The 21,530-nt window shown below is 39.2% G+C and overlaps 1 long non-coding RNA gene across 2 annotated transcripts in view; it reads right to left on the reverse strand.

The window, feature by feature from the left end:
- Positions 1-20,801, reverse strand: part of LOC114434823 (uncharacterized) — a 52,986-nt gene extending 32,185 nt beyond the window's left edge. For both annotated transcript variants that reach the window (XR_003670511.1, XR_003670510.1), the window contains exons 1-2: positions 20,637-20,801; positions 19,367-19,469 (exon numbers count right to left, since the gene is read on the reverse strand). This is a non-coding gene — a long non-coding RNA (uncharacterized LOC114434823). The remainder of the gene's footprint in view (positions 1-19,366; positions 19,470-20,636) is intronic.
- Positions 20,802-21,530: the final 729 nt, after the last annotated feature.

A 21,530-nucleotide genomic window follows, 5' to 3' on the forward strand; every position in this document is an offset into this window, starting at 1 on the left:
TTAAAGGTGACTGAATCTTGACTCTTAAGAGCAGGGGTATTGTACAGTATGACTAGTGGTAAATACAATGGTAGATTGAAATAGAGTTTCTTCACTTTGTGTGCACATGAACTAAGAGTTTGACTTACTCTGTTGACATTTCTGAAGTAAAACTGACCTTTTAAAAAACTCCAACATCCTCACCAGTACATCCATTGTAACATGTCTCTAATAGTATTAAGAGGAGCAAAAGCAAAACATTATACAAAAGTTAAATCTAATGTAAAACGGAGAGTTTGATAAAGACATGCAGAGCCAGAGGGCACACAGCTAAAAGTTAGAAGTAAAATAAAAGGTGATGATGTGAAGGAGATATGAGAAATGTTCCCTCATTTTCTGAGAATAATAAGTTTCAAAAACACGAGCAGCATTGTTTTGTCATTTCCACCAATGTGTTTCTATCGTGCTGCTTGAAGATTAATCCAATTTCTGATTGATAAGTAGATTACAGATTCCGTAGGAATCCCTAAGCTGCTTAGTTAGTGGATTCAGCAAGTCATCAGTTACCATGATAACTGATCCAATAGTGAAAGGGTTAAGAGTGTAATTATTAGAAGCACACAAACACAGTACATAGGCTACAATGCAGACACTGGTACATATTATGCATGTGTATTAGAATTTCATATACCCAGTAAGATTTCATTGCATTGTGCAATAGTGGTATGAATCATTTTCTCTACTTCCTGGTTGGCAGATGATTATATTAAAGACGTGTATTGTTGCCTTCATATACTTTCAAGCCTGTACAAATGTCTTGCTCCATTGCGCTTTCACTTCCTTTAAAGGTAATATTTAATAATGCACTCTGAGAATTGTCAACCTTGTCATTCAAAAGACATTCGGCTACCAGGATTTATTTTTTTTTTCTTCCCTCCTTTGCGTCTGACTTTCTCGCCCTTGTTGGTGCTCAAGGACGCACAATACAGTGTGACCAGTATTATCAAATTGTTACAAAGACAAACCTTGAGAGCCGCAGGCTACAAGTGCCTGGGAAAGTGTTTTGAATTTTTTATGAAGCATACCTGATACAGAGCTCTGTGATAGAGTCCCAGTCAAAGGCAGATGCAGATATCAAGTATTTTTTTAAGAAAGTATTTTTGCAGTACTTGAGCATAGCATAGAATAGCAAGCAGTGACACTAGAATTGAATCATTTAAATTTAAATTCTGTCAACCCTGCAATGCAAAACGCTAGAAACAGGTACATCATGTTATGTTTCATTGCTATATTTAACAAATTAATAAAGCTGCTAATTGTCTCTTCATATTACTTCCATTTCTTAAGGTGTGGCTTGTGTTGTGTACAAAACATTTTACTGTGCAGGTTTTTTTTTTTGTAAATCTATATTTTTGGGTGGAAACATGTTTCCAGTATCAAACCCCAAACACCAACATGAATTCTGAATTGCATCCTGCATGAAGGAACTGAAACATTTTACAGCCTGCATTTAATATTTAGAAAATTCATCAAAGATAGATGTTGAGTGAATTATCAATTTAAAGGGACACTGACAATTTCACACTCACCCTTGGAACACAGCGGTATCTTATGAAAGAGGCTTTTTTCTTGCATTATGCAAAACGTGTGTGTTTTTTGGTGTCTGACCCACACTAAATAATAAAAAGCAGAATATATTGGCCTTGGGTTGCTTCAGTGTTGACTATTCTTTGTTAAATCTGCCTTTTGTTGAATTCCACAATTTTATGAAGGAGAAAGTGCTTCTTTAAGACAAGATGACACACACTACACAAACCCCGTCAATTATTTCCTGCTAACACCAGGTAGAAAGATGAAAATCTGTACCTCACTCACCTTTTATATTTTTTAAATTTGTGTTTTATTTAAAGCAGACACCCAAGTTTAAACCAGTGGAGAGCTAGAGAGCACATGCAGCTTCAGAGGTGGTAGACTGAAACACTCAAACATCGACAGACTTTTAGTACACAGGATGTCCTACATCACATCATACAGATGTGAATGATAAATTAAACATCTGTAAAAGATATTCCCCTCCAACTTTTATTTCATCTCTACAAACAGACCAAACAAAACATGCAGAACTTCCTGCCCCTCCTGTTTTTTTCCATGAACCACTATCTGTTTTAAATGTACTTTCAATTGCGCCTGGAAGCTGTAAAACTGGAGTCTGACTATCCTGAAACAGCAATGATGTTTCCCTTAACAAATGTGTAGTGGTCCTCCTAGGTGGCCTTAAAGTCTGCTCTGGTGAACAGAAACTGTGATGACCACACTGTAATAGACAAACCAGATGATACAATTAGACGAAATTGCCTGTAATAACAGGAAGGAAAATGCTGGACTCATGAGTATCAGATAAATGTGTGGCATTAATCCTCTGTCTAAGCCATAGTTAAATCCTGTGTTAAAATAATTATAATCCCCCAACACTGAACTGAGCTTTCTTTTCTGATAGATTACCCCTCATTATCCCTCAAAGACATAACGGCAATGAGGAACAAAGCGAGTGACAGGGAGATCATAGCGGTTTATACTGAAGTTTATTTGTTTGTTGATGTAGTGTACTTTCAATTTATACATCAAACTTGCTGTGTTTTGACGATATGGTGAATATGGATTGAATTACTAGACCTGACTAAGTAGTCTAAAAATGTAAATTGCCATGTTTTAGGTTCCCTAGAAGCTTGTTGTTATTGTTTTATTTTCAAGGTTAGGTGCATTTAGGTTATACTAAAAAGATCACACTGGAGTGTAAATTGAATTGAATTGAGATAATGACTTTTGTTTTGGAAATGGTTGCATCAGATATGAAAACGGTAATCTTGCTGTTTTAAAATATTACCAGTGCCATGGATGCATAATTTTAAGACGTAAAATAAGAAGTGCCATGAAAAACCAGAAATACTCGTCATTTCATTCCACGTGCATTTTACTTGTCAAAATATGGCATGCATATTACCCATAATGCAATTCCACTACCTTAAAACTTCACAGTCATAGAGATAGAGTGTGTTGTGCTAGTAGCTACAGCATAATGCTAGCAGCTATTGTAGCCTGGAGCTGATGTAGCCTGAAGGAGAGGTGAGGAGCGCAGCCTCTGGAGCCATGAAAAGAAGCCCCAACTTTTTCAGTAGTTTTTTTGCGTTTACACCCTGAAGACCTGTAAACAGACTTTGATGTGCAAAATTGGCACACTAAAACCTGATTTATGCATTATTGAAACAACATTGTTGTTACTACTACCAACACGGTTTCCTCCTTTTAAAGTTCTTTCTGAAACATTCTGATGTCTGACTCACTAGCGCAAGCCACTGTTTTGTTTTTTTCTGGCATTTCTGTTTTTTTGGGAGAGATTTAATTGATTGGCTGGTGAGGGGTTAGAAATTTGAGAACCAATTAAAACCTCTAGCTGTAGTGGCTGAGCGAATGCTGCACAATAAATTGAGATCTTCCAGACTTTGTGGAAACAACATGTCGTGCCACGCGGTCACTGTTGGCCAGACAGTTAAATGAATTTTACTGCATGAATTTGAATAACAGTCTCAGCAATAATAGTCATCATACTGGTCTCTGAGTGGCTGACAGTGTCTGTGATTCAAAAGTGGTAAACCTGATTAAAGGCTTTTCAAAGGGTATGTCATTTCAAATGCTGCAAACAGGCCTAACTGGAAAGTCTTTGGTAATTATTTAGTGAGTCAGCTAAGACCTAAAAGTAGCTGTGTATTTAACTAAATCTGCCTGTAGGGCTGGTTTGTAACAATCACTGGTTTGTAAAATCTGAATTTTACAAATGTCTATGTTTGATTTTTAATAACTGGCTAGAAGGAAATAGAGATCTTTCACAGAAAACTCACTGTGCGTCTTGACACATATTAAAAAGCACCATGCCTAGAAGATAATGAGTAGAATTGAAGGCTAAATCTTGGCCAGGTAGGTGGGCATCATCATCCCAGTGAAAATGCACAGCGGCTGTTCAGAATTGTATAATACCCAGTTTCTGTAGGAATTAAATAAATCAGTGGCTGAAGAGATAAATGGATTTGGGTGATAGGAACAATTTATCTTCACTGCTTCACTGCACTTATTTACCAAATCTTTGCTTTTACAAAACGGCTGCAGCCCTGGCTTTAACCAAGGAGGACATGTCAGTGGCAGCTGCGGTCATCAGTCATCTCAGCTGGATTTAAAAACCCCAGAGAGACCCATACATTTGAAACGTTTTAGGCCAGAGGCTTACAGGGCCCTGTGTGCTATTTATGTACAAGGATAGGAGTGAACTCATGTCTAGTAACCGTATTTCCATTTACAATGTTAGTTTAAACATTCTTGGGGAGAATGTTTGATTTCTGAACCAAAGATGAACTTTTAAGCACTGTGAAAATAAATAGTTCATAGCAGGTCTGTTCTTTTGACACAGTTATATGCATACGATTTGCCCTGACATGTGGGTAGTGGATAATTGTACCCAATAATTATTCAAATGATCAAAAACAGACACAACAGCTGGAAATGGAAATTACTGTCATCTGTCATCCTGTTGCTGAAACACTTCCAGATGAAACAGCACGATGAAATGTGGAGCGATGCAGGTACACTTTAGGTATTTGAAGTTTAAATTTAAAGCCTCTGAATAAATGAGACTGATATGATCTTCGTCCACAACGAGGTCCACAGCGACATGTTGGCAACAGCATTATATAGCAGAGTGAGGAGGTGGGGTGCTGAATTCAAACATGGCAGAAAAAACCTGAAAGATGACCCCTCTCCTGGAAAGCCAGTCACCATCATTGGTTTGATATAAGATCCAAAACATGTCATGACAGATGATTGAACTACACAACCACAACCACAGAGTCCAGGAACATGTCCAGTTATTCACAACAAACTCCAAATGAGCCAAGTGTCAGCTCACTAGTTCCAGATACTCATTGGACCTGATAGAAAGCATGTCAAGAGACAATCTGCCATTTTACAGACAAACTTCTTCAATTACTTGTTCCCAGAAAAGCCAGATTAGAGATGCCCCCTGTTTATTGTAGAATGCAACAGGAGGGTCGGCTCTCTTTGGAAACATTTCAAAACATTTCAGTTTTCAGGAACATAAAATGTTCACTGTCTGTACAGAGTGTCATCACAGCTGGGTCAGCTCAGTGTATCAATATGACGCACTCTGATGAGTAACCTTGCCGACATGAGTGTCCACTGCAGACTACTTGACAGTACAACCGCATGCAAGGGCTGGTTAAGCCTTATCAAAGATCCATTGATCACTTTGTGTGAACATTTTTCAGCCAAGAGCAGCAGCCTGCCAGCACTTCACCTCTTCCTGCTGACAACACAACTTTAGCAGCACCTCTTCATAAATGGATACAAATTTGTCTTCTTTTTTCCCTTTTACTGATGAACAGGCTCCTACCTTCCCAAACCATAAATCCTGCCCGACTTTTCTGCACCCATTTGTTCAGAGGCCTCCCCACAGCAGCGCTGGCAGGGACCCCAGTCCTGGGGGTTCGATCGGCCTCAGCAGACAGATGGCCCTCGCACTGTAATGGCAAAGTTCTTAGCAGAGCCTTAAGCTTTCATCAACAAGGCCTTGACTGATGAAGATATGCTCATCATTCCACGTTCGGGGCCATTAGTCTAAGATCATGCCGTTTATCTTATCCTGTAAATGCCTGCATGTTTTAGAATGATGTCTTCTGCTTCATACTCAGACATTTTTGTGTTTTGGGGCAACTGCAAATAATCTGGCCAGTGAGATCATTCACCCTGAGAGAACATAGCAGAATACCTAAACATTTAGGTGAACTCTGTTTTTACTAAAAAGCACACGACAAGAAAAAAACACTCTTTTACTGCAGTTTTCCTGTGTCCTTCAGGTTTCTAACTTTCTATGGATAAAAAAGCTGTTGTTGTCTTTATTGAACAACAACATATTTAAGAACAAAAAGGAAAGATGTAAGATGAGAATGTTTACTGTTATATAAAACACAGCTGTGAAGACAGTGTCCTGAACTTTGTGTTCAGTTTTGTTCACTTACAACATACTATGTTTTTTTTATTTGTGGCTTTTCCTGCTCAATTGAGTCCACTCTTATCTAGACAAAGCAGATTAAAGTGAGTCCCAACATTAATCTTGTTGAATGTCTGCAGGAGGAGCGAGGCCAACAGTGTCAGGTCAGAGAGCTACATCAGTTGTGTGTCTCTGTGGGGGCAGAGAAGGATTTTGTCAAATTTTAATCAGAGTTCAGGTCGTGGCGATGCTCAGCCTTGAGCCGTCATCTGACCTGCGCGCAAATCCAAATTATCATTCAGCTCAGTTTTTATCTGTAAGACATCCAAGGGTTCATGATACTTCATCCTCACTCTCTGATATAACATCAAGGTGGATTTGCAGCCAAGAATGACAACAGCACTCACATAAAAAGATTCAAAAGAATAAAACCAAAGGACTCAAATCCCACACTGTGAACTCATTTAGGAAATAGAGAAGCTGAAAATCAGTAAGTCTTTGGAGTTGTCACTCTCTGACTACAACATAATTAAGAAAGGATTACAAAGCAAGTCAAAAGTTGATCATCGGGGGGTTATGGGCTAATTTCAGTCATCAACTGATGAATATCTATCAAGATAGAGAAAGAAAACAACATGCCTCTCTTGATCATTCTGAAACTTTTGGCAGAAGTTGAAAGTCTCAGTGAAAACTGCGGACTCCTCTTAATCACTGTGTGGTTTGCTTTGGGATGCCAATGTTTACAGAGAGGAGTCTGATGAAAAACCTTTGATTGCACGATGAGCATCCACATACTCGCTCTGTCGATGTTTTGGCACAACATACACTATAACTCCAACTTCATATCATCAAATGAATGTCCAAAAATAACCTCTAAACCACGAGGGATTCCTTCCTAACATTCCTGATTAGTAGTTGACAAACCTGACAGCTTAAACCAAACATCACCTTTTGTGAAATGAAAATTACACAGAGCCTGTTTGGCAAGTTGTTTATCTTCCATTTCCCCATTTGCTATAATTTGAAGAGATTTTTCATAAATATTATGAACAAAAACATTCAGAATAATATACTGGCACGTTTTTAAATCATAAAAGACTTTACTACAGGTTTTGTGTTATACATTGCCTTTGCTGTAAACTGCCTGCTCACAAAGTTTCAAAGCAGATATATAAAAGATGAACAAAGTAAAAGCACGTCTTAAAAAGACTCCTCAGGGAGTGTGAAGAGAAGGGCTGCCACTGCAGCGTTGAATAAAGCAACAGCTTAATGGTTTCAAAAATAGTGAGGTGCTATATGTTAGATTTGCAGTAAGATAAATGTGGAGCTTCCATATTTATATGCATTATGGAATGAATGAGGGATCATAGAACACTACAAACTGCTATGTGCATGTAGATTATCCCTTTCAGAGTGGGAGTTTTTACCTCTACAAAAATGAATGAGGTCTTGTAACATCATAGATAGATTAGTACAACCTTTACTGCAGTGACACTATTCTAAAAATAGGCCGCAAAGAGGAAACAGATTCATGAACCTCTTGAATTTGCTACAATTGTTGAAAAACAAACTTGGTCATCAACATTTGCAGATTACAGATTTGATTTTTTTATATTGCCACTTCAATCAAATGCTCTGATAATGTGTAATTATGTGTGTTATTCCAATTACACTGCACACAAATGGAGAAAAAAGTGAAGCGTTAAGATTAGAGAACTGCTTAACTGACTGTGTAATAAAATGTTTTATCTGTCCATTTCCCTTTGATCTCAACTTTTATCTTTACAGTCTTTGTTTCCTTTATTGTCATACAAGTCAGATATGCTACAATCACCATTTACAGAAGCTCAGTAATAAATCTGGTCTCAATTCTCATGTGAGAAACACAACGTTCTGTTACAACACATATAATAATAATAATAACTACAACACACATAAAATTTAATCTGCCAAGTGATACTGAGTTAAAGAAAGGATGAGTATTTTCTTACTCTTAGATGATATTGTAAAACGAGAAAATACAATCACACACCAAAGAAACCAACATAATACTCAGAATATATGATGCAACCCCCCAGGGTAGACAAACAAAGCTAACGTGGATGTGCTAAAAACTGCAGTTCCTCCACTGACCACTTGAGGCTGGCTCCAAAAGGTTATAAAAGTAGTAAGTTTGTCCTTGAATAAAAAATAAGATAAATTCCTTGCACCACAGTCTGAGATTTTTATTTATTTAATTATTTATTGGCACCAAATGCATCTGCATGCAACGTCCATCAGTTTAGCTAAAAGCCGTGAAAAGTTGTCGTACTGCTGCGTGCATAAGTCAAAGCCTTAAATAAAGCCATTAATACCATTTGCGCTTCTTGGTCATTGGCCAGAGACAGGAATGACATTTTAAAAAAACATCTTTAAAGATATTAAATTTATTATAAATAATTAATGTGACAAAGTCATTATGAAAATGTCTTAAATTGAGTGAAACAGGTTGTGAAATTATTTTTAATTTTCAATTCAGACAGTTGCATTTCTCTGTGGAGACACTTCAGTAGCGAGTGTAACAAGATATTCTTTAATGCTTGAGTGCTCCTATTCTCCAAATGGAATATAAAGTGGTTGAAGTGTCTGAAGACACCATTTGCTGATAGCCAAAACAGACACGCCTACCAATACCTGGACATTTACGGGTCACTTCCTGATTAGCTTCCATCATCATTAATGATTCCTTCATCTGAAATATCATTGCAGGACTTTGACGGCGTGTGCACCGATTTTCAACACGTTATTAGGGGAATCGTCGAAACAGAAACGGACGACTTTCACCGTTTTTCCCAAAGCAAATGGCAGTACAAGTCATTTTTTGAGGCCAAAATAACTGGGTAAGTGAAGGAGGAACTGCAGGAGTTATTATCTTTAAGCCACTGGATGCAAACCCAGATATTTTTGAAATGATGCCTAACAGGAGATTAGGACAAAACCTATCACGGTCTTGTCATTTTCAAAAGTTTTGTATGAGACACCATCTAGTGAGTGCAGAGCAACTTTTAGTGTGGGCTGGACAGACGTGACTTAGCATGACAAAAACCTCTACTGGCACCAAAGTAACGGTGCTACATCAGCCTCTGACAGCTACAACTTCCTAATGTCCTCTCCTGAGCTACAAGTGTGATGTGCTATCATTCCACAGCATTTAGTGATTTTAGAGAAGTCTTGTCAGGTTTAAAACTGCACATACATATGTTCAGGGGCTATTTGCTGGTATCGCCTGAGGGCTCTTACAAAAATGCAGCACCAGGCAGAACTCCCCCCTGGCAGTCAGGAAAAGAAGGGTCAGATCTGGTAATGATTGGCCCACTTTGCAGGATGAGATGTGGGACTGGCCTCGCTGCCCCCCCAGTTTTTCAATACATAGTCCATCTGGCTGAACTACTCAAAGACTTTTCACCAGGAATGTGGCTTATATGTCTGTGAGAAACAGAGAGGACCATTGTTCACGTCTCCAGGTCACAAACCTCAACTGGAAATAATTCTTCTTTATACATGATGTAACTTTATCTGCTAAAGATATTAGAAATCACACAGCGACAGACGTTTTAGTGGTGGTAGAATGTAATTAAGGATCTTTTCTATTGAAAGCTACAGTATACTTTCACTAGAAAAACAACAGGAGTCTCGCCGATCACTGATCCATGTACAGCAGGACCCCCCAAACATACTGAAGCTGCACAAACAGTCCTCCCTTTGACGAGGAAAAATACAGCTCTGACGATGATATAAATCATAATCGCCACCATACTCTGTCCCCATTTTCAAGACAGACACTAATATTCACAGACACACACAGAATGATCCAACAGTGAACAAATGAGACACAACAAAAACACAATGAGTGTGAGGGTTTTTTTTCATCTTTCATGCCTCCACTTTAGCTCCCAAATGTCTGTGATTCAAGTTTCTCGCCGTCAAAGCTGTGGATCCATCGCTCTTCTCATGTGTGATGGACAATGTTTACCGTGCCCATGATAAACTATTTCCTCATAAACGATTTTGTCACGGCCTTCTGCTGGCTGTCATGTGGGATTCCGCCTGCAGACTAAAACAACCATAATTCACTGGCTGCATTTACCTCCTCAGAGGACAGAAGCCTGACAGATGATAAATGGCCACTGCTGACAATCATCAACACATACCGCCCTGTGTTTGCGTGGAGTATAAGTGGCGCCAGGACATGGAAATAAGACTTTGACATATCACACATGTGGAGAAAGACACAGAGAGAGAAAAAAGAAACAAGAGCGTGAGGAAAGAACTGGGGAAGCATGGCTCTACTCACGACTGCTTCACATCTTTGATGTGTATATTGAGCATGTTTGTTTCTCTGTTTCCATGTGTGTTAGCTGTGTATTATTTTCCTACTGTGAATGGATTGATGCAGCACATGCAAACACAGCAGGGGAGATGCAACACCCGTAAATTGCAGATGTCTGTTTTTCCCCCTTCTGTTATGGTATAGTCTTACAGCATATGAGCGCATGACTCAAAAGATAAGCAGTCAGGGTGATGAATGTGTGCTCCCTCGCAGCATATTTGTGTATAAAGACATTTCCACATGGCTTAATGACATGTAGAAAAGTCACCTGCTTTTCACAGCAGGTGCGATCTTTTATGTGCTTTTCTCCGTATGTGTCCTTGTTGACAGTGTAGATACAGAAGCTGTGGTGTATGAGAGAGTGGGCTGTGGATTTAGAAAGCTTTTTACAAAAGTCACAGCCTCCGTTAACACATCAACACCTACACATATATACTGCATGTCCTTTAGGAAAGATAGTCACACTTCAGTAGTTTAATGTGACTAAAAATTAATGTTTCAGCACATGCAAACAAAAATGTTAAACTGGTTTGAAGTGTGCAATATATACTAAAAGCAGACATACTATAGATTTATAAACGTGCCTTTGTTGTAGTCCACACTACACTTACAAGAGTAAACCTGCATCTGTATGTGTTCATGGGAGTTAGGGGTGGGCGATATGGCAAAAATTTTATATCACGATTCTTTAATGATAAAATCACGATCTTGATTATATCACGATTTGTTTTTACATTGACACTAATTTGCATGTTTCTGTGTAAATGACGTCAGGTAGCCTACTCTGTCACCTCTCAAAAACTGTCAGTAGATTTTAAAGGCAAACAAAAACTCTGATAATGTGCACTCAGTATTAGTTTTCAATAAACATGAAAATTTAAATAATGTACAGAACAAAATTAAGTTTTATTTCAAATAAGTTAAAAAGAAGACTAATGTAGTTCTGTAAAGTATTATTCAACAGTCATTAAAACAGACTGAAGTGTGCCTCCTAAGGTTAAACAATAAATACAGTATTGAGACTTAAGTAACTCCTAAAGTTCAATGTGATTTAGAACAAATGATCAAACTTTAATGGGGATCATATCTAAGGAAAAACGGAGCTGCTGCTGTCACCTCTGTCCACCGTTTACTAGAGTCCTCATGGAGCCTCTTCATCAAATGCCTGCATTATTGTTTTGGTGACGTCATTAGCTGCTGACTCTGTCTGCATCTGATGTACACACGCGGCCCTCCTACTGCACACACACACACAGGTGCTTACGGCACAACAGCAGCGAACCTGAATATAACGAGCTGGAAATGTTCAGGTGGGTGTACAGGTGGCGCGTACGCGCTCGTAGCATTATAATACACGCGGCCCTTCCACTGCGACACACGTCGCGCGCACACACACACACACAGGCTTAGAAGACGCGCCGCTGCTGCCGGCAGAAACAGCACCGAACATAAAGGTGGAGTTCGTTTTAGGGACCAGTTCCTCCGTTCTCTTTTCGTTTTCAGCTGTAGCTTCCTAACAGGGAGGCTGTGATTGGTTGGTCGTGTTCACATTAAGCGCACTGACAGTTGGACGAGTGAAAAAAACTCATGCGTCTGCGCGAACATAGAACTGCAATTAATAGAAGGTGCTCTATGGACGATAAAACGATCTGTCCGTTCTGGTAGATCGCCGATACGTTCAAATCCTTCACGATCATTTATCGTCAAATCGCACAGCCCTAATGGGAGTGAGGACTTGTCGCAATGGTAACCAAAATGGAGACCACAGAAGAGAACAACTGTCCCTGTAAAATGTGTTTATTATAAATCCATGTGTTTTTAAATGATCTTTCCCTAACTCTTTACCCTATTATAAAATGTTTTTCAGTAATCCAACCACGATTAAAAAGGAAACTTGACATCGGGTGAAAAAAAAACAGCTCACGGTTTCAGGGGGACTTTGTATGTGTCAGGGGGACTCTAACCTCAGTGAAAGTCCGCCAAGTACCCCCACCATCTCCAACTTGCCTCCTCTCTCTGACTTTTCAATCCCATAGCATTGGACAATACGATTGTATGTTCTGTTAATGTAAGCATACTCGCCGTATATAGGGTAATATGTCCATACTTTCTGTTAGCATAAATGTAACCATGTGCCGTATCTGGTGTCTGTGTAATCAGCCAAATGTGGCATTTGTGACAGCACATTTTTTTCCTCAACTCTTTCACCTGTTTAAACACAAACACTTTGTGTGTTTTATTGCCAGTAAACATGGCTGTGCACCATGTTTTGTATGTATCTCCATCCCTCCACTGCATGAAACAAGGATAATTTCAAATTAGAGTCTTTCATCCAGGTGAAGTACACCTCTGGACAAAATATTAATTGGCAGCAAGTCTTTGATCTTCTTCTAACAAGGAAGTGTTCAGTGTGGAATAAAAGTGTAGAAAACACCACTTTTTTATGGATTTAGGTCTCTGCTATTTACCCCAAATTTAGCCATCACTGCTCAGCGTTGCATCTGCAGTTGGTTTAACTCTGCATTATGTTCTATATAAAAGAAACGTTACCTTGGAACGTTTCTTAGCAACTTATTTACCAACATGCAGTCACAGAAACAGCACGAATGGCACATTGGCAGAGTTTCTCTGGTGTGCAGGTAATTGTAAAAGAAATGGAGCATTCACAGGCTTGTTGGTTTTCTACATGCAATACAAAATAAGGAATTGCTACCAACAGAAATACAGCACTAACTGCTAGAAAAATAAATGCACGTCAATACTTTCAGAAACAACCTCCAGCATTTTCTGCTTTGACACAACACAATTCAAATTTATGTAACACTTTTGTGTTGTAAAAATGAAAACCCGTGCATCAGTTCATACAGACATCTTCATGGTTTTACATATGTGTTGGTACTATTCTACAGAACCTTGTCCCAAGACATTTTTCAGCATCATGTGCAGACAAATGCGGCCATGGACAACACTTTCAATACAGAAAAAAAGACAATTACAGTAGGAAGACTAAAGAAAATTTCTGCCCTCTGTGTGCGATATATTATCTATTTGTCATTGAATTAGGAAATTAGTCATGTCAGACCTTGCTTTGCCAATCTGTGAATTACACTCTGTGAAGGACATTTTTGGTTGTAAAATGATTCTTCGTTTTAGCATCTATTTCCCATACACTTACTTTGCTTGCTAGTTAGGCACACATGGGGGAGCCTGCAGCTGTTCCCTACCCCAAACTCTGCCAACAATCATTACGATGGATCTGAAACCTTACACTCAATCGCATAAGGTTTAAGCAAGAAAATGTATTTCTTGTTTATTCAAGTCAAACAAACACAGAGCCATTACCTCGGCGTGATTTTAACTCCCAGACTTCAGAGGAAAATACAGCTCACCCTCAAAGCTGAACTTTTCCACCAGATGAAACTCAAATTTATCCCTTTAGATGGTTCCAAAGGGTCAAAGTGAAGAGCGTGACATGTGGAGGCACTTCTGCAGAAAGTTAGTGATGCATCTCATATCCAAATAGTTTGAAAAGGGCTCTGAGGATTTAGATCACTGTCTAGATACAGTATATTTGATTTGTTCAATTTCACCCCTGTGAAAATCCAAAGAACAGGCCGTTTTCAGAATGTCAATGTTGTGTATCATAGCCATCATAATGCTCACATATCCTGCTTCAGGACTCTAAGGTCTCTTCAGAATCCTGCACACTGTGAAACGGATGATTCCCAGAGATATCCAGGGATATTGGATTTGCCCGGCAGATGAAACTATTTGTGACCAATATGTCAATTTTTTCCAGTCTGTTTGCGAGGCAGGTTCTGACATCTCTCAGCCTAAGCAGACACATGTTCTGCTGACCAGCAAAAGCTCTAATACCTAGATGTGAAGAGATTGCTCTGTGGCAATTTATTAACACCCTGTCCAGCTGACAGGGTCAATGCAAGACCAGGATCACATTTAAGCATGGAGCTGCTCTCTGCCATCAGTTTTGCACCTAAATTTCTTCACAATATTTTAGATAATATGCTAATTGAGATTATTATGCATGAGATACAATTTGAAAAGACTGACTAATGAACTGAAATGCACTCTACTATCTCAGGTCAGTGCTACATTTGCCAAAATTCAATTCAGTCAGGCAAGATATGAGGAGATGTCCCAGATTTCATTAAGGTATTAGAATAATAATTTAAAAAATACAGACAAAAATAGCTGCCTCCAGATAAATCACCCAAACGATAACATTTCCAGATCGATCAGTTCTGGCAGCAGCCCAGCACTCAGCAAGCACGTCTACTTTTCACAAGGAATTTCTGTTCAGACTGATGAATATAGGAGCAGGCAGGCAGATACACTCACTCTTGGCTTCTCTCTGTTCCTCTTTCTGACTGGAGAAAAGAATATATTCCCTATAAATTATAGGAGCTGCATGTGACACAAGCAGGCCTGTTTTTGCTTCATTAACTTCACTTTAAAATAAAGGGACTCTTGCAGTGCTTACTATTTAATAGCATCACTTCAAATGGTTAAAGAGGTGACTCGGGCTCCAGCTTTCCATCAATGTTAATCTTTCAAGTCTCTTATTTAGTCTAAATCTAGACAGATTATAGTCACTTGAAATGACTTCATGAGCCTGCCACTATTTAGCATAGTAACATAAACATGTTTTATTCAAATGACGAGCAATAAGAGCACGGGAGGAAGCCATATTCCCCTTAGTGCCAGCAGGCAGGCACGTAGACAGATCTAGCCTTGCTGACTAAATTGTGCTTTTCTGTCAGAAAATTGGCAAGCTCTGGCTCGCTAGAGGCACACTATGGTGTTGTCAATAACAATGACTGCCTGTGGCTTATTTATTTTCTTATCAGCTTTAATCAGTCTGTGTTGACAGTGACATCTGCGCTCAGCAATATCCAAATGCTACCAGTTAAGATTCATGTACATATTTGCATTGTTTAGTGTCATATGGCTATGGCTATAATTGGGACAGTTGTGTTTGAAGATACAATTGACCATGTAAGTTTGGGTCTAGTTCCATATGTTGTTAAAGAGCTTCACATACTGTGTGTGTGTTTTTTTTTTAGGGATCTGCATTGATTGACCCTCTGCAACACAAAATATAGGGTGATATCAATTCTTACAGCCTCAGAGCAGACAAATATTTATGTTTGGTCTATAAAAGTTTTTTGGTTTCCACCCTCTTCTGAACTTTCTCTGTTTTGGATCATCTTCAAAACATTTAAAGACATATACTAGGCTCTCAGTGAGAGTGAGGAGGAGGGGTGCTGAGAGGCGTGGATGTCTGAGAGGGTGCAGTAGTCACTCAGTGTCAGAGCTTACATCTGTTTGCTTCTGTCCTACTGTCAGCACACACATGTACAGCATTTCATTACAACTGAATTCCCAATAAAGCTGTTCCCATTTACATATTCTTTGTTTCTGGAACACTGGGACCTTTATGCATGTTCCCACTGCTGGAATATCAAGGGCTGTTTCTGGCTGTTTTTACCCCCCCCCCCAAAAAAACAGCCCAGATGTTGCCACCAATAGAACTTTAGGGCTGTTTTCAGGGGGATAAAAGAAGTGGCTACTACACTGAGGGGTGCTACAACAGATGGTTCAGCTGAAGAGCCATTTCCTGTATCTGTGTCACATGGGCTTTAGCACCGCCACACCTATTAAGGAGACTAGCAGCAGGTCAGTCTATTGATACCAAGAGCTTAGATTCTGCCTCTTTAAAAACTAAATATTGCATTGACTTTTAAAACAGCAACATACAAAATTTTTTTGTGTTGCTGAAATCCTGATTTTGTAACTTAAATATCATTTAACAGAATCAGCCTACAGAGATGTAAAAGACAACGGCTGTGCTATATACAGTACGTGTCAGCCACATTAAAGGTTAAATCAATGACTCAGAGACATGTAAGTGACAGGATGTTGTATTTTTTCTCCCACACAGTGCAAAGCTTCTGACATGTGGCAGAGTCAAGTCTATGCAAGTGAGAGATTGGGCCGCCCACTTCTGATTAGAAGCCTTAACTTTTTGCATAATTTGAACACAATCTGAATGCTGATGCTATGTTAGCACTGGTCAGGTTTCAGCATATGTAAATGATAATATTAACACAGTTAATGTAGATGTACTACATTACAGTGGAGACCGAGTATTTAATTCACAGCTGGATGTGGGTAGTATCTCTTTAAATAAAACTATGGAGGGCATTTATTTCCTGTAAAACACTGAATGATAAAAAGGCTATTCACTCTAGAGTTATACTTGACGAATGACTGGAAGTTCAACAAAAAGACTCTGGCCTTTTGCCCTCTAGTCTCTAACTGAACAGATAGCTGCTGGTTTTGGACAGCTGTATGATTGACTGCATCTCCACTGAGGAGCACATTTTTCCACTTTTCTGCCCGGCTCAACTGCCGGGTATGCCGAGAGGCGTTTGCCTGTCTGCAGAAGCGACGCTGGACTTGTGGGCAAATGTGTGCGAGTGTGTGTGCTTTGTGTGTGCATGTTTGTACGGTTCTGTAGTGTACGTGTATCGTCCATGTCTACCTCTCTCACTTGCTGAAACATATCCGTCCAAATTTGACAGCACAGGGGCAGACAGCCATGCTGCAGAATTCTGATCATTTAAATGCTCAGAGGCTTGCTTGAATAGCAGAGGTGTTAAAAAAAAGAAAGAAAGACACATAGAAAGAAAGATAGAGAGCAGCCCTTCACATGCCTTCATATCACATAAGGGACTGCCTGCCACTTTTCTGAGAAAAATAATGCTCACTTGTCAATCTTCCAAGAACTAGTCAGATAGCTGCCAGTCCCATGGAGACCTATTGAGGTGTATGCTTTGTTTCATCTAGGGCACGCCTCAGAGGACATCGGGACTGTTGTATCTACGAATTGCCTCCAAAATATAGGGTAGGAAAAAAGGGCAATGTCTGATAAAACCCTTGAGCTGTTGCGCTTTAACATAGAAAACTAAATATTTACTCATTTGCCTGACTGGAGGGAGACATAAAGAGACACAGATAAATGTGTTTTGTGTTTTAAACAGTGAACTATGCAAGCTTTTCCTAATGATGTGAGTACCACACCTGAAACGTGATTAAAAAAAAAAAGCTAAAAAGGCTAAAGATAAATGGCACTTACACCCTCTCTGTATAAAACACAGTTTGAACTACTATTCAACAGCACAATTGTCTCTGAACATTTTTTTAAAAGAAAAAAAAATGAGATTTATCACTGCCCTAATTACTTAAATTACTGTCTGATGATAAATCGACTAGCACATGGTTATGTACACAAAGGTACTGCATTCCTCCAGAAAAAGCAATTCTCTGTAGTCCGTAGCACAAACTATAAAGGTGTCAAGTGATTTATCTATGCGGCAATGCAAATAAAGAAAAACATACCCAGCAGCTTGAGGACAAGGTGTGCACAACTGTCCACCCAAAAACATTTTTATGTCATTTTGAAATACAGTTCCTATTACAGTCTCATGATGCATAGCACTGATGCGAGTCAGAAACCTTACTTGTATAATAGAGGAAAATATAACTTTGCCACAAGAAAGATTTTCTTTTTCTAAGCAAAGTTAACAACTAATGACAACGCTCTAACAAGTCCTGAGCAGCCAACCGTGCCGACACCCCTACAGTGACTGTTGAAAGAGATTCCGTCCCAAGCATCCCACAGGCCATCTTAAATAAGGAGGTTTATATCAGTATCTCATACAGAGGGAGAGAGAGAGAGATAGATTGAATGTTTGGCAAATTATTCTCAGGGATTATAAATCACTGTGGTGTCAGTGTTTCCAATGATGGGAGAAGATGCATCCTCATTCGGTAATACAAATGATATGGAAAACAACAGCTGCAGCAATAAAACTCTGTGCCGTAAAGAAAAAAAAAAGGATAAAAGCATAAAAAATAAACATATAAAAAGCCAAAGCTAGGACTCCTCACTTAAAATGCACAAATCCTAATAACCTGATGCCCCTCTTTATTATTGTCATAGTTGTTTTAGTGTTGCCTAATTAATATTTCTGATTCATGGTTGTTGCTTTTTATTGTATGTGAAGTTTCTTTCCAACTCATTAGAGGTATGCTTGTGACAGTGGTCAGTCAAAATATTTCTCAAGCATCCGGATGTCACAAAGTGACACATCGCTCTGTACTTTAACTTAACAACCAACTAAAGTGTTATGTATAATTTATGACCTAATTCACTGTTACATTATGTGCACAAGTTTCAATGGGATGTGATCACTGTGTGCACGTACATGTGGAGATGCAAGATGTAGACACCTTGTCCAGTCTCTGCTGATAAAGAAATTTAACGCACAATAGTAAATGCCCATACAAACCACCGTTATTCCATACATGTAAACACCGCATGAAGATTATGGTCATAACCATGAGATATAAAAAAGGGATGATGATGTTTTCACACACACTTTGTAAAACTTTCAGGCGCATGTTAATTTGCATTGCCTCTGCAGCCTCACTTGATAACAAACTACCAGCACACAGGTGACTTCACAATTGTTGTGCTCATGTTAAATGGTTTGGTATCACTTCAGCATGACTTGCTAGTTCCTTCTATTTTGCAATAAAGATAACAACCTAATTTGCTGAGGGCAACAAGGCGCAGAGTGACAGTGCAGGTAATGGAACTGCAGGAGTTCAAGACCTGTTTTTCCTATAGACTGTGAATTTTAACAACAACATAACTTGTTGACTCGAACCAAATCACTTGCATTCATCTGAACCGCTAAACCACTGCATGTTTTTTAACTTTTACAACATTTTGAAAGAAGTTTACAGTCCCGAACAACAGTTGACTTGTCCTCTAACTGCACTTATTTCTAATTTTATTATCCCATTAAATGGCTGTTATCAGTTACAGCCACACTCATCCACTGTCTATGTCTTCATCCATTTTCACTACTTACTTTTCGTTTATCCAGTCTCTTCATCCACGCTGAGCCAAAAGACAGCAGAAAAAATACCTCGGATAAGTCGCCGGTCCCTTGCAGAGCCACAGAGCCACAATACCTAAGACAGACAACACTTTCAAAGTCACATCCCTATACAGGCAGTTTATACTCACTTCTGCTCACAGTTACCCACTGTATGATGTGACAGCTCTGTAATCCAGTTAACAGCACCATATTTTATATACTAATCCCAACCAGAGTGCTTCTTATTATTTCAACAAATGCTTACTGCAGTGCACACACAGTGACCTTGATTCTGTGATTGACTCACCACCTTAAAACTACATCAACAAATAGGTACTGTTGATTTTATCTTCCCTTTTGACAGCAGTGATAAAATGGCTAATAAATGACTGATGGGCGATAATATTCTCCAGCAGTGACTCCCTCCTAAGGCGAGTATCGCTATGTTTCCCCCCTCCATTTTACTGCACTTTGTCATTATGCAAGGCAGCAGCTAAGCTGGTTAACTACACTGATGTCGGGTGAGAATGTGTGGTGACTCTGGCTAATGAAGGTGAAACACAATGACACTCCATTTCCACATTAGCAAACCCACCACCCCCCTCCTTCTTTCCCCTTGTAGCTTTTCTCTGTGGGTTCACTGTGACCTGATCCTCCCTGCTCCTCTGTGGCTGCTGCAATCTCAAGTTTGTGTTGTTTTTTTATTGCTATACCTACGAGGGTTGGCATCCTTCTGCATATAATCTGAATTTTGTGACTGGCAATGCAATAAAGACAGGGAGTCATGTTTTAACTCAATGGAGTGAGCTCAAATCACAGCAGCACATCCTTCAGTGTAATCTTAAAATATCTGCTATACTAGCTTCTATAGTATTTAACTTTTGCTCACTTGGAGTTACAGATTTGACCACTGAGGGCAAAAGGTGAATGAAAAACACAGGATTGGTTACATTTCTCATTTATTTTTGTCACCTAAAATAGACTATATGCGCAGCTCCTCTGGCAAGGTGCTGTCATGCTAGGCATCTGAGGAGAAGATGAATTTGCCCACGCAGAACTGTGAAGTGGTGTTTTTAGTTTGAATCCTTTCAGCCACAAAACGCCTCAGTGTAAGAGTCCAATCAATGAGAATTAGAGTAGCCATTCAATGTTTAGAAAAGCCTTCGGCCTTCTTTTTACCCCTCAATATTCTGTCGAAACCACAAAACTCACAAAGCAGAACAACACCTGAATGTAGCCAGGTGTTTTCTGTCTTACTCACCCAAACGTGCTGTTTCTATCCTTGAGGTTTAGCAAACGTGATGAAAGACATTCCTCCTGGATAAAACAGTCGCAAAAGTTTGACTACATTGCTTACATCGTTCTTCTTCTTCTTCTTCGCTAGCAAAAAGTTGTTTTCTGGGCGCGTCACTGTAGATCAGCGCGTGCTCGCATGACCGCGTGCGTCTTCGTCCTCGTGCAGTACACAAACAAAACGTGTTTAAACACACACACACACACACACACACACACACACACACACACACACACACACACACACACAGCTGATACGTTTATTGCAAACAGCTCTTCTTGTCTGAACTTCCGGTTCTCTTCCTGTTTTGGGGGCACCCGAGAGATCAAAAATAAAAGTTCATGGGTGAAACAAAGAAATACATTTATTTACATGTATATGCATTTATCACGTTTTCTTTCAAGGGCTATCTTGAGGTTATTTACTGTAGCCAATACTAATTTTGACAAACTCACTTGATAGTAGGCCTACAAAAAACACACATACACACACAAATCAGCCAAGTTCCATAAGGAAAAAAAAATACAAGCAGTCATATTTGTACTTGCATATTAATATTCATCTGCTGAGATGCCACATTGACCCCATTGGTCAGAATGCAACCCATGTCCAGTGCCAGATATTGATATCTGCCCACTCAACATAACTATAAAATTGAATGAAATACAAAGAGGTTCCAAAACTGTAAAGTAGAAAAATGGATGCAAAGAAGAGTTTTTATTGTGCTAAACACAAAGTGTAACTTTTCCTTTAATCCACTATGACCAGTTTCAATTTCTAGCAATGACTCACTTGAGCCTCTGTCACCTTCTTGCGCTGTTATGAGATTAATTTGGTAATCTCTGTTAATACTTCCACTTG

Source organism: Parambassis ranga, chromosome 4, assembly GCF_900634625.1.
Source record: "Parambassis ranga chromosome 4, fParRan2.1, whole genome shotgun sequence".
In the NCBI taxonomy this organism is placed as follows: domain Eukaryota; kingdom Metazoa; phylum Chordata; class Actinopteri; family Ambassidae; genus Parambassis; species Parambassis ranga.